Genomic DNA, 15,216 nt, shown 5'->3' with positions numbered 1-15,216 from the left:
TAATGCCAAACAGTTCCAAATTAAGACAACTTAACCCACACTGAAATTACTGGTTTTTGGCTGAGGCCATGTGTCTTGCTATTTCTTTATCTGAGCAGTTCACTCTAGAGCGCTTCTGACCAAATATTGTTTATATGTTTATATGACACAGGAGAAAATACTTTACCCCTTTGAAAGCTTAGAGCACCTAACCTAGTAAAAATTACAAACTGTGGCTGCAGAAGGCAGCAGCAATAAAAGAGACACAGTGATTTTTTTTAACTTTTTTTTTTTTTTTTTTTTTTGCTAAATGGTATTAAACAGATCTATGCAAAAACATGTTCCTTTCTGGAAAATACTTTATAGATCAGAAAACTATTTTGAAGATGTTGACACGTTCAAATCAGGGAAGGCTGACTTAGCTTCCAAACTGTGCATTTATCTGGCATAAATATTCATACTTAAGTCTATTAAGAAGACTGTTAATAAGAAATCTGATAATTGTTGGGAGTTCTCATTACATTGTGCCATTGTAGGAGGACTCAGGGACAATGGTAGAAAAACAAAATCAGCTGCAAAAGCGTTCACAGAGAATTTATTTTCTATTCCTTGTACTCTTCGGACTTGAGGAGATCACAGAGCCTAGTACCAGTTCCTCTGGAAAAAAATTAATAGGGATTTTTTCATTCTTCTAAGAAACAGGCCTAGGTGGAAACATTTAATTTTATTGCAGAGCAGGTAATTCTGGATCACCCACTATCACCACCATGACATTAGCTGCCCTTATGGAAGGATAAAGACTACCTTGAAAAGCTACATTTGGTGCCATGATGCAGCTTCTGTAAGCTGGGAGACAACTCCAGAACTGGCAATGACAGTGGTGAAATTCCAGGACTGAGGTTCTCCACTGGAAGTGCACTTACAGCTCACCACCTTGCAGATAAAGAGAGCTCCTTCCTCCATGAAGGAGTTCTTGGTGCAGAAAACACACAGGTCCTGCCTTCTGAACAGCTCAATGCCCCATATCACCACTGGTCAGTGCTACCAGGGCTCAGTGAAAAACCCACAGTGGGCACTCAGCACTTGAGATCAGCCATCAGTGGGTCAATGTGACCCACTGACACCATTTGGTACATCAAGTCCCTTATGCAACCACATCTACTGGATGCAACAGGAGGGTTATCCCATCCCATGCCCCAGTTCTGTAAACTTTCTCACTCTGAGAGGACTCCAAAAATAATTTTGTTAAATAAAAATTAGATTCACCACAGGAGTTAAATTTCTTTAAAATAGATAGAAGATCCAATATAATTAGAACAAAGAAAACAACCTCTCATACTATGTTTTATGAATACCCTTTTTCATAAATTTAAATTTAATCTTCCTTACAAAAATTTTACAAGGGCCAGAATTTGGTTGTTTTTACATTTTATGGCTCTTTCAGGGAAGTAATAAGACCATATACCTAGTGTTTTGGTAGTGTACCTGTGGTAATTAATACAGGTGAAAATGTCATTGTCTCTGAATATGTATCCACCAAAGGAACAGCAGGAACACCGAGTCTGTTTGGTTATCAGGGGTGAGGGTGGAAGATCTGAGCATCTGTTAGGAGAATAATTTTACAATCATCACAGCTAAAAGAAAAGCTTCCTAAAGAACAAAGCTTGCAACTCATACCAAGTCACTTCTGCATATCAACACTGACTAGCAGCTGGGATCTTATCAAACTGCTGATTATTGGTTTTGGTTTTTTGAAAGAGTTTAACAATAAAAAGTAATGGGAAAAAAAGGTAGAGGCAACCCATAAACCTCTACCCTTCAAGTCATCCCCTCTTGAGAAGCCAACTGCAGAATTTCTGGTTGATGTGAGACAATGCAAAAGTTAAAAAAAAAAAAAAAAAAAAAAAAGCACCAAACCCACAAAAGTCCTTTAGCTATCTGTGTGGTTTCCAGCACTGAAGACCAAGAGCAAGGATCACAGGGGTTGTGACAATGAGTACCTCACTGGACATTGTACTGCACTGTGAATGCCACTGCATTCTGCCTGCTTTCTTCTGGGCAAGCCCTGTTGTCCCTCCTTCATTTCTGTGAATATCAGTGACCCATCCCCTCTTACCCTACACCTGTTCCTCCCTCCCCAAGACATCCCACTTGCCCCAGCCTTTCACAAACACAAATCTCTTCACTAAGCAGTTTCCAAACATGGCTCAGCAATGCTGCTGAGCAGCACAGCAACATCAGCCTCACCACCAGCCACCTCCTACCTCCACGGAGCCTCATTTTTCTACATAGTGGCAGTGCATATACTTAATCTCTGCTGTTCTAATTCTTATGAACTAGAGTAGCAAAAATGGAAGGAGTAGTAGCAGCATAAAGTGCAAGTTCAATAATAAAAAACTGCTAAAAATGCAGTCATCAGCCAGAAACAAGGGAAGAATAAAGACCATAGTCTCAACTACCAGTAGCTGTTATGAAACCACCTGTGATGGGGCTCTTGAGCAAAAGGTATCTCTGGAAGTAAAAACATAGTACAAATTGTGAACCTTCAGTAAGCTGGAGATGTGCAACCTTGTCATCTGAGAAACTGAGTTAAAAGAACATCTGAACCAGTTGAAGAAACAAAACCACATTTTCAGCTACTTCAGCAAAATGAGATCTTGCACATCCCAGAGGTGCACAGAGTGAAAACCACAACAGCAAGAAAATGTAGTTTGTTCACCCACATTTTTCCTTTGAACCAGCAGAGACATGCTGGTTCAAGATACAGATTGGAGGAAACAACCATTCCTTTTGAGGAACAAGGTTTCTACAGCTGATAGAAAACAGACATCAGGCCTATCACACAGAACACATGATCTCCCATGTATTACCTGTGGCATAACCAGTAAGATGAGCACACACCAGTGAGTTCATGAATTTACCATGCATTCATTCATCACTGTTCTTTTGCATAGGAGAACAGCTGCATTTTTATATCATGTAGCAGAGCTGTAGTACAGAGTAAGAAAAGCTGGTGCCAGCAGAGGGAGGCAGTTGCTCTCCAGGACATGCATCTTCACATTCCCCAATGCACAGTAGGAAGCCAACAAGTTTGTTTTTGTAGAAGTGAACTCACCCCTCAGCCATTGTGTAAATGTGGCTTTAAATCAAGCTGTAATTAGATTTTGCTGTATTTAACAAAACCCCTCTTGTGTTCTTCTTTTCCAGCTCTAGACAGGAAAGAAATGTATTTGTGAAAGAAAAAAGGAAAAAAGTTTATGCCTCTTCCCAGAGCATGTCCTGGCATGCATGCAAAAGCAAGTACAAAACATAAAACAATAAGCTTACAGGACACTCAATCTTCACATTACATAGGAACACAAGGATCTCTCAGCTGGTCCACTGTTAAATGTCAGCTCATTATTATCAATATTCTGCTTCACCACATTAACCTTGTCAAAAGATACTAACAATCCAACCCTTGGAGTTTAGCTTCTCTTCATAAATTTAACTTACTTGGCAGAAACAGAAGTGGAAAATCTCTGCTAAAGACTCAGGCAAATTAAGACTGCCACGCAGTCCTTCTAGGACAGATTTTTTTTTTTCCCCTCTCAACTTTTATAGTCACAGCACTCCCATTTTTAACTAAACAGCTTTATCCCCCAGTCCTTGTGTACTCTGGTAAATCTAAAATAAAACTGTGTTTGTGTTTTTGTTTTGTTTTTTTTCAAATCTCCTTTACTATAATATATGCTGCATAAGGTGGTTTTATTTTGTGTAAGTTCTTTATAGACTAAACTGCATAATTCCATTGCATTTTACACTGCCATATGTGGAACTGCATAGCAAATGCAGTTGAGTACACTCAGAATAATAAAACAGCTTCAACTGTATTTTGATTAAAGGCTTACAAAGAACTTTATGGGATGGTAACAGCAATGGATACAACGGTAAACTGGTGCAAGGAAGTCAAGTGGACATGCCCAAGGGCACACAGCAAATCAGCTGCTGTTTTAACAACAAAAAGTTTCTGCTCTTAATCTAGATCTTCCCAGTGAGTCAAAACCTACTGATAACTATCCGGTCCTATAAAAGTGTCAGGTCCTTTAGAAGAAAGGAGAAGAGACTACTGCTAATTACTCAAGCACAGACATCTAACCACTGCCTAAGATTAAACATTTACAAAGTTACTAATTTTTAGGAGAGCTTGAAAAGTGTGCCTTTTCTAAATCAACTTATTTCAAGAATATATACTCAGCCTAATTCTCTACAAATCACCTGTTATGCTGCAAGTTTTAAAAACCTAAAGCTGATTTAGACAACTCGGATGATAACCTCATTCTGAAGCAATTTTGCAGTTTAATCTCTAAATGCAAAAGATCAAAGTAAGAACAAATAATGAAAATAGATTATCCTCCTACACCTGTAGAATCTTAAATTTGATTGTTGTTGATTGTTTTTTTTTGTAATAGCCAATACTACCTCTTCCTGAAGCAGGATAATGAAGTTTAGTTCAGCACCAATCCAAAATGACAATATGAAAATTCTATGTGCAAAGAGTTTCAGATTTTGAAACTTATAAATAATCTCAGCAAAAGCTCACAGTATTCAGTATCCTAATCCTTACTCTATCTCTACTGATACATAAATAAAAGAAAACAATTTAAACATCCTGAATAAAAGAAACTTAAATTTGACATAATCAAAGACACTACAGGTAAATTTATTTTCTCTCACCTTCTTTGATTCCTAGAAAACAAAAGCTGGTTTATTTTTCTGTAAGTCTGAAAGTTGGCACAGTATAATGCCATCTACAAATGTGTGAAGCATTTTGAGTATTAATGTCTAACCAAACCAGAAATTCAGAAAAAAATGGGAGTGAAATCCCATAAAACAGGTGAATGGTATGGTGCCCTAACTAGGAAAGGCAAGTTTCTACACTCCCTCCAAAAGTAGAAGCATACAATAGGATTAGCCTTATCTTATTTAAGTTTCTTAACAGCAAGACTGCATCCTCCTGACAGCATACTGTTTCCACCAGGACTCAAATTCCAAGTAAGAGCAATTCTTAAAATAAAGTAGCTATGTCTGGCAGAGCTGGAACCATGAGGACAACACAAACACACAAACCAGTTTATTCAGGTTTGACTAAAGAGGAAAAACTACATTTCAGGCTAGACAAAAATAAGACCCAACACACCTAAAGAAGTTTCCAGACTACCATTTTTGGGTTATGCCTTGTACTTTGTCCTGCTCTTCAATTCTTATGTAGGAAGGTCAGACCATAAAGTGGATTCCACTGTGGCATTTCAAATCAGATTATTCTCTACATAATAATTAGTGCCATTCTTCTCATCACTTGCACACTGTTTTGCTAGTCTAAGAATGTTGTGTTTATTTCTGAGAAGCTTTTTTTAATCCCTTCAAAGTACCAGCATCCTAAGCACAGCTATCTCATGCTCCATGAACTTTAGTGCAAACGCTGCAAGCATTTCTTTTCTTCTTAACAACTTCATTACAGTGTTTACACAGGAATACAGTGCTGGTACTGTAAGCATGCAAGGCAAATATTCTGTAGTAAATGTAAGCTTTATTCAAAGTATAGCTTTAGAAGTCTTTATGGCCTATTCCAGCCTGGACTGCCAGTGTTAGTGCAGGGAAAATGGCAAAAACTATAATGACAGACCTTTCATGCTAACAAGAACTTTGGAATGATCTAACAAAAAACCTATGGGCCAAATGTATTTCCAAAATGTGCCTGCTCCTCTTTGCTAACCCATGACATCCTGAGTTATCCCTGCAAAAAGGGCCTCAATTCCTCTACACTGTCTTTTCAAGCTGTTTATTCACTATGAGATTGTTAAGTATATGAGAGAAAAATTGCTGGAGGATAAAAAAACCCGGATCACAGTTGCATTAGAACTGGAAGTAGAACTTTTCTTCTTAAAGAGTAAAATGCAATGTCCTTTTGGCAAGCTAGCAATCAAGTGATTTTCCTTCTGGTAGAACTAAGTATGACCAAGACACAGACCACCAGTGACAGACTTCCCAAAGAAATACAGCATTCAGGGAGAAAAGCAGTGCCAAGGATCTTTAAGGGCCATTCTAGAAAAAACTTTCTGCCAGAAGGAAAGCTCTTAAGCAAGACTGAAATCCCATTAAGGAAAAAAAATAAGGAGAGAAACACCAACAGCCTCTTATAACAGAGAGTTTAAATAATATCAAAGCTACTAGTGGAGGCAGTGAGCAATCAGAAAGGAAACAAAGGCAAAATAAGTGGCTTACTATGAAAACCTGCATTGTTGGCTTCACTTATGAAAACACCTCATGGTTCTCCTCCAAAAATTTTTTTGGACTCACACAAAACTCTTGCATTTTACCTGTTCTAGCAGAAGAGAAATCAAACAACATTTAATATTCAGGGCTTACTCTGTACAAAGTGGAAAACGATTATGCAAGCCCATAATGCTTACACTGAATGAGTGTCTGCTTTTTGGTGTTGCTCTTTCATTTGTTTTTAAGGGGGAAAAAAAGACTGCACTGAAAGGCTCACATGGCCATGTACATAGATCTGCTGTTGCTGATATCACTACCAGAGACCAATCCAGGAAACACAGAAAATCACTGAATGATTTAATGAAAAAGAAATTGTAAGGCCACTGAACCTGCTATTTTGAAATCCAATCTAGTATTAATGGCAATAAAGCAAAGAATAAATCCAACACCACAATCTCAGAGATACAGTGATGCCTGAATAAATCAAAATCACTGGTTTTGGTTTGTGGTACAGAAGTTTACATTTGAATGCAGCTGGATTGCAGTCAGCTAGCCAGCTCCCACAGCAGTCCCTCCAAGCTGTATTGATTTCTAGGGAAGAAAAGGCACTGTAAATCTGCCTGAGCAGCATTGCGTCATACTTTTGGTTGGCTTGAAAAAAAGCAAATTAAATGTTTTCCATTAGCATGGTAAAGAAGCTATACAATTTTGTTTTTATTTCAAACAGTGTCTCAAGTTACAGAACACTTTAGCTAACTCTGTGGCAAGGACTACATGCTCTGTGTTTGTGAAGCCAGCAATTCATGCTTATGTGAAACCAGATGTGTGCACTGCACAGTTCCCAGGGCTGGGAAGGGCTTTTTAAAATGTGTTGCTGTCGATTAAAAAGGACTCTGCTTTTCACTTGGATCATGGAATATACTGAAGCAGAAACAACATGTTCTTGCAGGGAAGGGGAAAAAGGGGAAGAGCAAAGGGTCGGAGGCAGAAGAAAACTTTAAGGCCATAAAAACCACACACACAGAACAGCAAAGGAGCAATGCTGTAGTACAACAAAGAGCAGCACAGATCTAAAAAGCAATAAGGATAACATGATTTGAGGTAACAAGAACTCCTTGATCAATTATTCATATAATTTACAACAGTTACAGCTGCATCAATGAGGGGAAAAAAAAGGAATCTAGGGCAAATATAAAATCTTCACAGCTATGAAGTGTCCTTGATTTTCACCAGAACATTTGGCTGTCTCGTATCATGTGTTTCTAGTTAGCAACAAACCCCTCCAACAAAGGGAAACAAGAGACAGAGAGGCACAGAACAAACTGCCTTGCTGGAAGCAGTGAGAGTGCTCCAGGCTGCATTTCACTCACGGATGCTGTGCATCACCAAAACCCAACACTACACTGACTGCTGTGATTGAAGCTGAACCACCACCCCACCTAGATACATCCATGCACCCCATGGGATTATGAGGATACCTTCTGTGAAGTCTTTAGTCTCTCAATGCATAAAACTGCACTTTGAAAATAAATAAATGTTTAAATAACTACCAGAAGAAATGCTATGTCTTTGTACTGTATGGTTGTCTCAACTTGTATTGCTTTGTGCACTCCTAAGGCAAAAGAAACAAAAGGAAACATTACAGAGATAAGTATTTCTGGATGAGGTTTTTGCCTTCAGTTTGAAATCACTTTGTAACCATCAGCAGCAGCTTTTCTGCTCTGTTTTGTTTGAATACAGTTGTTCAAGATGACCTTGCTAGTGGAATGAAGAAACAGGGGTGCAGCTGAAATCCAAGAAATGTGTGCAGCTGAAATCCAAGAAATGTGAAGCAAAGAGAAAGGGCATGGTGCAGCAAAGGGATGAGGGGGGCTAACTGTGCTTACTTCTCACCCCCAGACATGAGCAGATCATGAGTGAAGGTTTTGAGTTGAAGCACTGACTGTGCTAATGGGAGAACTCAACACTGATTTTGATTTTACTCCATGGATGGAAGGACAATGAACTTGTGTCTAATTCAGAGCTCTAATTTCAGTTTAAATTAAGATCAATAGAGGGTTAACTAGAAAAATCTGCAATTCTTCTCAGATGAATCAAGAAATATTCATTTAAGAAGCTTTTCAACAATGAAGTTAACACCTTGCAACAGGTAGCTTTTAAAAATGGAGAAGCTGACAGAAATTTAGAAGCACCTACATTCAATCCTAAATAGATATGTAGTAAACATTTCCACTACTACTCACTTCTTTTCAGCCAACTCTCTACACTTACTTCAATTAATCTCATCAGTTTGAAGCAAAGATCCTGCATATAACATCATTACATTTCAAACACTGGCAAACTAAACCATAGCACAGTCTATTCTCCTGAGTGTGTGCAACTGTAACACTGATAAGTTCAACAAAGTTCTTGGGTCATGTGTTTTTTTTTCCATCGGTGTGTATCCTGAACAAGCCAGAACAGGTTCTGGATGCTAAGAAATCATCACAGTGCTGATAAAAGGAAAATCATAATATACAAACTTCATTCTTCTCCCATTTCTGAAGATACCAGGGAGTATTTCCATATTTTTGTGGCCACTCAAAGCAAGCTCTGAGTGTGGCACTTGAAGTGGGATGTTTCTAATAACAGAGTATGCTATAGAGCTCAGAAACAGCCTTTCTCTTACCAACAAAGAACTGCAGATATATCTTTCTACAATTAATCTAAGGAATTACTTCTGGCTCTAACCTACAATGCATATTATGTTGTTTTCCTCTCCCTGTCCCCAGCATTTGCTATTACAACATTTGTATCAGGTAGCAAGGAGCTAAACACACAGAAGAAGGAGAAATCCAGAGATGCACTTGAGCATTTATTTTGCAAAAAAGAAAAATCCTTATTTTGAAAATTGTATCAGACAATTCAATTTGCTTGAAAAATGAATCACTTTACCTCAGTGTAAGACTGCTGAACTCCTGCCAAGGCTGCCTGGCCTGTTAGGAGGTCTTCACCTTTGGCAGAGGTCTCCAGATGAAGTCAGATCTCTTCACCCTGGAATTCCCAGAGGCTCCCTGCATCAATGCCTGGAGACACAGCAACAGGGAAGACATTTAGCTTCACCATCAAAGCCACACTTTTAGATAAGAACAGCATTCCTAAAGGCTGCATCTTGGTTTAAACAATGTAAATTTCCAAAAATTAGAACCCTACGTAATCTTTTGGAGACTTAAAGGCTGCAAAGAGGTGTTTATTTAGCACTACTGGAAAAACATTCAGTCAGCTATAGATGGTCTCTAGCCTTTATATTGCCAGTCCCAACAGCATAATCTCCAAGCTCTGAAATTTAAGAGGTGACCTACAGGTACAAATTCTGAATTTCTCTCATGTCATTATTTTCCCCACATAGAAACTGCTCAGAGATATGCACTAGAAATGCTGCAGGGCAAAGAGCACGAGTGTGACACTTCATCTTCTCAGGGGATTCACACAGTGCAGCATCCCTGCAGGCAAAGAGCACTGCCTGCAAACCACCCAGCCTCCCTGCACATGGCCTCCACCCAGCTGACAAAGCAGCCCTTGGTAAAGTCCACTCCAGAACAATGTCTTATGCTCAGAAAAAATAAAAATAAAAATCTTTACATTCCACCATCAGAAGGGAAGGATAATGAAATTGCCTTCCTGAAATGAATGTGTTTCACCGCTGCTTTTTACATGCAAAACAACCACACAGAATTTTGTAGTTTACAAGCTGTGACCTAAATCCTTGCTTATGTTCTTTTTCTCAAAATGCCACCTAAGGTAAGACCAGCTCTAATCACAGAAAAGTACTTGGGTACATGAGATTTCTGTGGTTTTATTTGACAGTATGTGGTCAAGCACCCTTACTGGCACAAGCAGATGGCACAGCAGCTTCCTCTAAGCAAACAATTCTGAGTGGTTTCAAATTACTTTAATTTTCTAATCAGCTATTCACTGTAGAAAGAGGACTGCAGTCAGGTTACAGACCCTGTGATGAAACATGGGGTTCCTTTAACAAAAATCACAAAAAGATATGCAGAAACAGCTTAAGCACAAGTTCAAGAAAATAATTTTTGGTCTCATACTGTTAACAAACTGAACAGGTAGCAATATTTGTCAGAAGGATTGGTATCTTCATGTAAATACTTAAAATTAGAAAAAACTAACAAGAGAAAGATGAAGGCATAAGCATATTCAGAGTGACATAGCATTACAGCTACTCAGTTATTATGAGCCTACTGTTATTGTGGTACTTGGTAAAAAAAATAAATTAAAAACATGGCAAGAAAAAAAAAAAGATGTTTTTCAACCTTGCCTTGTTTAGTTCAACAAAGCACAGCAAGAGATTATCAGCCAGAAACACACTCTTGTATTATTACAAATTATTCTGATATCTAAATTACTGTATTTTAAGCAGCAATTCTGAATGATGCTCATTTCAGTCTAAAAAACAAAGCAACTGTGTAAGCAAAAGGATCCCTGTAAGTTAATACCTGACAAGTCAAATGGGAAAAAAGTGAACATGGTCATTAGTGGCAGATAATAAATCTGTTCCAGCCATGTTGCTTGACAAGAACCTAAGCAAGTTCAAGTACAAACACTGTTATTTCCAAGTTGAGTGACAAACTTTAACACCTATCATGTGGTCAGGACAGAAGACATCCTCAAAATCCCCAGAAGACTGCTAGATGTACTCCTTAAAAACAAAAACTTGTGACAAAATACTGTAGGGGGAAAAAAAAGGTTCCCTACAGTATTTTGTGCAGGTAAATACTCATCTTCCTTCCCTTCTGCCTGTTGAAATTAGTCCCTTTCTTTTTGCTTCTCTACTAAATTGCTGGTTTAGAATCTGCAAAAAATATGGCCCCAAATTCATATTTGGTATTAGTAGTGTTACTAGTCTCATAAGGGAAATAAATATCACTGGGTTGAATATATTCATGTTTAAAGATGAAATATTGGATTGAGTGTCTGTGTGTGTGTGCATCTGCACAAATATATTCATATTAAATAGCTGCACGGTTATCAGTCAGCTTCCCTAAAGTGCTCAGAACTGCACTTGAAAAATATTTTTATGAACCTGTTTTGTATTTATAGACTACATCTTGAGTTTCAGCCTTTATCCAACAAGCTGGAGCCTTTTATGACACATGTAGTTTCCTGCTTCGTTATCCAGTATCAACAAGTCTTTGGGCTTTTTTTTCTGAAAGGACTTTTGATCCTCAATTGCTATGTTCTTCCTCTCTTGCTAAGTATAAAATCAAAGTTTTAATACTTACAAAAATACACATCTCATGGAAGGGAAGCCAAACAAAATTTGGAAGGATTCGTGAATGAATGAATGGCCCTCTTATTCTAATAATCCCAAAGGCATCAATCTAAACCTTCAAACCTCACTCAAGTCTACCATGAGGTTTCCATAATCCAAACTAAAGTCTTTAAAAACATAGGATTTCTTTACAAAGAAATAAGCTGATATGGAAGCTCAGCATCATATGATTAAGCATTTGATAACGTGATGCTTTGATAAGGCGTTACCTTAATCTCTGTCACGGAGAAGCAGCAGAAGTCAGGAAACTGAAATTAGGCAGTGGAGAGATCTAGCTACTCAAACAAGTAAGATACAGTTTCTGTGTAAAAAAAAAAAAAAAATATGAATGTTCTCTGCAGCCAAACCTCTGTGAGAGAATAAAGTCATTTAACAAAGCAGAAGAGGTTGAGAAAACCTCAGCTTTATATCTAGCTAGAAACAAGGGAATATCTAGCAATGTGTATTGTGAAAAACTATAAAACCTTTTTAATGCAGACCCTACATTTTCACACCCAGCAGGTACAGACTCACTACTCTCGCATCTCTATAATTCTCAGGTAAAAATCTCGCATCAAGCATAAATTGAAAAGTATAGTCAATTTAGAGAACACAGTTTTCAAAAACATTAGTGGAGTTTTGTTAGAAAGAGTCCATAACCACTAACTCCGGCAGTTTCTACTCCAGACAGACTCACATTTACATCAATAATAAAACTAAATTGTAATCCGTTTCCATATTCAGCATTAAGCCCCTGAAAAGACTGAGGAATCAAATTTAAGATATACAGAAAAATCTCGTCAGGCACTTCCCACAATTAATATTAATACATTCATACTTAACACACTGCTACTTTAATTACTACTCTATATTACTTTTGTTGTCTAGTAAATAGTATCTTCAGTACTGAAGGTTTCACTTTTGAGGTGGAATAACACTCATCTTTTCTGACTTGATACCAATTTGTTAGAAGCATTCATCCCAATTCAGATCAAGACTAATAAATTTAGTCACCTAGACACCTAGAAGGTACTAAGAGGAGCCTTACTTTCTGCAAAGTTTGATGAAAATGCTGCTAATTTTCCCAAGCAAGAGATACATCCAGTGGACAACTGGAACAAAGATGTAGCAACATCTTTAAAAGTTCCAAGATTACACTCCCACCATTCTTGCAGCCCTGAGTATCTCACCAGGATAGCACAGCTATTTAGTCACTTAAAACTGTCAGGGAAAGTTACAGCAGAAGCATAAAAGTGCACTAATCTCCTAAACATTAATTATACTGAAACAAAGCTTCAATTAGAAGCAGATCACCAAATCCAGCACACTAATACTTTTGTTTGCATGCATGTCTGAGAAACATATCTACAAGAAGAGACAAAAAGCAGATCTTCATTTTACCTTTATTAGTTTTATGTCCACTTTCTTAACCACTCTTTTCTACTCTCCAGCACCAAGGGTTTCATTTGCAGTGTGTATCAGTTATTAAAATCTAATAGGAACAAAAAAAAAAAAAAAAAAAAAAAAGAACATAGAAAAAAAGCAGGTTTTCTGGCCAGCCTACTACCTGGTTCTACAAGATAGGATTTGTTTTTCTAAAGTTAAAAAATAAATGAAAAAGTATGTATAGCCATCATGACAGAGTAATTAGGGTGTTTAAGCATCAGTGGGCAGCCTGGTAAAATAGGGCTCCAAAGATGAGCAAAAAGAGATGATGTGTTTTTTGAGGAAGAAATTATTTTAGAGAGGATTGAAGGACGGGGAAATTACAGTACTTGAACAAAGCAGCAGCATGGATGGACCTGATGGGTTTCCATGCTGTCACTTTCTTTGTGCACCTGAGGAACAACAGCCAGATAACAAACAAACTAATGACAACAAAAAAGCAATCAGAATTAGGTCTGCTGAGACAGGTGGCTATCAAGAGGATAAACACAATTCTTATAGAAAACCATTCCTTCAAGAAACTCCCCAGAAAAGCAGATAATAATGGAAAGTACTCCCCAGCTGAAAGCACAAACACAGTTCAAGGAGTGCCAACTACAAACTGCAACTGGGAATTTATGAACTGTGTTTATATGCTAATGTACCACTTCCTACCCTCTTCAGTCTTTGAGAACATGGATCTCTTGCCAAAGGACTTGAAAGAAGAAAGCCTGTAAACTTGTGAACGTTCCTGAGTTTGGTGACAACAGCCAACTAAGAGTTCAAAGAAAGGCTGCAAAATGAGAAAAATGAGGCACACCATGAAAAAAGAGGAAAGGAAAACGAGGCACATGATGAAAAGCAAGTATAATGATTCAAGAGTGGGGTGGTGTGGGAAGCAGAAAAGGCCTTGACACTGTGCAAACTCTGCTCAGGAATAAGAAAAACATCTCTGTATTATCAACACTGATTTCAGTACAAATCCAAAACATGTCTCCAGACCAGCTACTATGAAGAAAATTTACTCTATCCAAGCCAAAACCAGCACAAAGTGACACCAGAAGAGAGGCTTAAGAAGGGGCCCGGTACCATGATTAATTTTAAGTAAACAAGACCAGGAAATTTATTCAAAACAACAAGTTTTGTCTGTGAAAGGGAATAGGAAAATGCTACAGTGTCTTTTTACTGCAAACATTACAGAGTACCATAAAACAGAGAACAAAAGCTGAAATTAAGACAAAATAAGAGACCTTTTGTAAGAGTTCTTGGTGAATTCTCTATCAGTCAAAAAAAAAAAAAAAAAAAAAAAAGGTCAATGAAGCTTCTAAAAAGGACATTATTAAAGTAGTTAATTTTCAAATTTTTAAAAAATAATGTACTCTCTGAGACTTTACTGATGGTTCAGGGAAGATGCTGGTATACTCGGTCTCAGAGTTATTTCCCAAATACAATGGTTTCTGAATGACAGCCTGGGCATAACCCCAGAAGTGAATTGTCCTGCTTTTCAGTTTGCCATTTAGCTTTATTTTCATAGTCTCCATTAAAGCGTAACCACTTTGTTGTTCATAAGATGTAAGCTAAGTAATTGGTTTGACTTTGGAACAAATATTACAAGTAACCATATGCTATCACCATCTTTGCCTGGTATTTGGAAAAAATCTGAAGACAAGACATGGATGAAAATATACATGAGAGCAATTAACTATTTGCAGCTCAAAGGGGAAACATATATGTTACACTGACTGCCTGCATTCTCAAAACAAACTTCCTAAAAATCAGGAGCACTTAATGGACAGAATTGGCAAACTATTAAGCATAAGAAAAGCACGGAAATACAAGCAAAACTATGCATAAGACAGACTTTAGATCTAACAAGGGTGACACCACTCTCCAGCTTTAAAGAGTGATGCCATTAGCATCTTAAGAATGATAGTCTGGAATACACAGACACTTGCAAAAGCCTTTGCAACATCAAAGTTACACAAATACTCCTTAATGACTTCAGATTTGGACTCACAACTGTTTTTGTGGCAAATCCAGCCATAGTAGGAGAAGTAGGACTTTTATATAAATTATAAAACAAACTTGCCATAGCCTCTAATCTTTCCATCATCTTGGCAGATCTGCATAAAATAGGCTGTGCAAGAGACATGAGAATCCTAATCCTTCCTGGCAGTGAATCCCATGTGAGATGTGTTCCTTCTTCCTTGAATGTGACCAAGGGACAATGACTAACATTCAAAGCAATA

General features: G+C 37.7%; 1 protein-coding gene across 2 annotated transcripts in view; it reads right to left on the bottom strand.

Annotated features, from left to right (window-relative positions):
• FAM110B (family with sequence similarity 110 member B) overlaps positions 1-15,216 on the bottom strand; it is a 107,898-nt gene that overhangs the window by 68,955 nt on the left and 23,727 nt on the right. The window contains exon 2 of one of the 2 annotated variants that reach the window (XM_079301547.1): positions 9,169-9,299. The gene's annotated coding sequence lies outside the window, so the exon portion shown is untranslated. The remainder of the gene's footprint in view (positions 1-9,168; positions 9,300-15,216) is intronic. The other variant, XM_079301548.1, reaches the window with a different exon arrangement.

This window comes from Erithacus rubecula (assembly GCF_903797595.1).
Source record: "Erithacus rubecula genome assembly, chromosome: 3".
Classification (NCBI taxonomy): domain Eukaryota; kingdom Metazoa; phylum Chordata; class Aves; order Passeriformes; family Muscicapidae; genus Erithacus; species Erithacus rubecula.
Note: the sequence above shows the minus strand (reverse complement) of the source record. Positions and strands in the feature narration are given on the sequence as shown.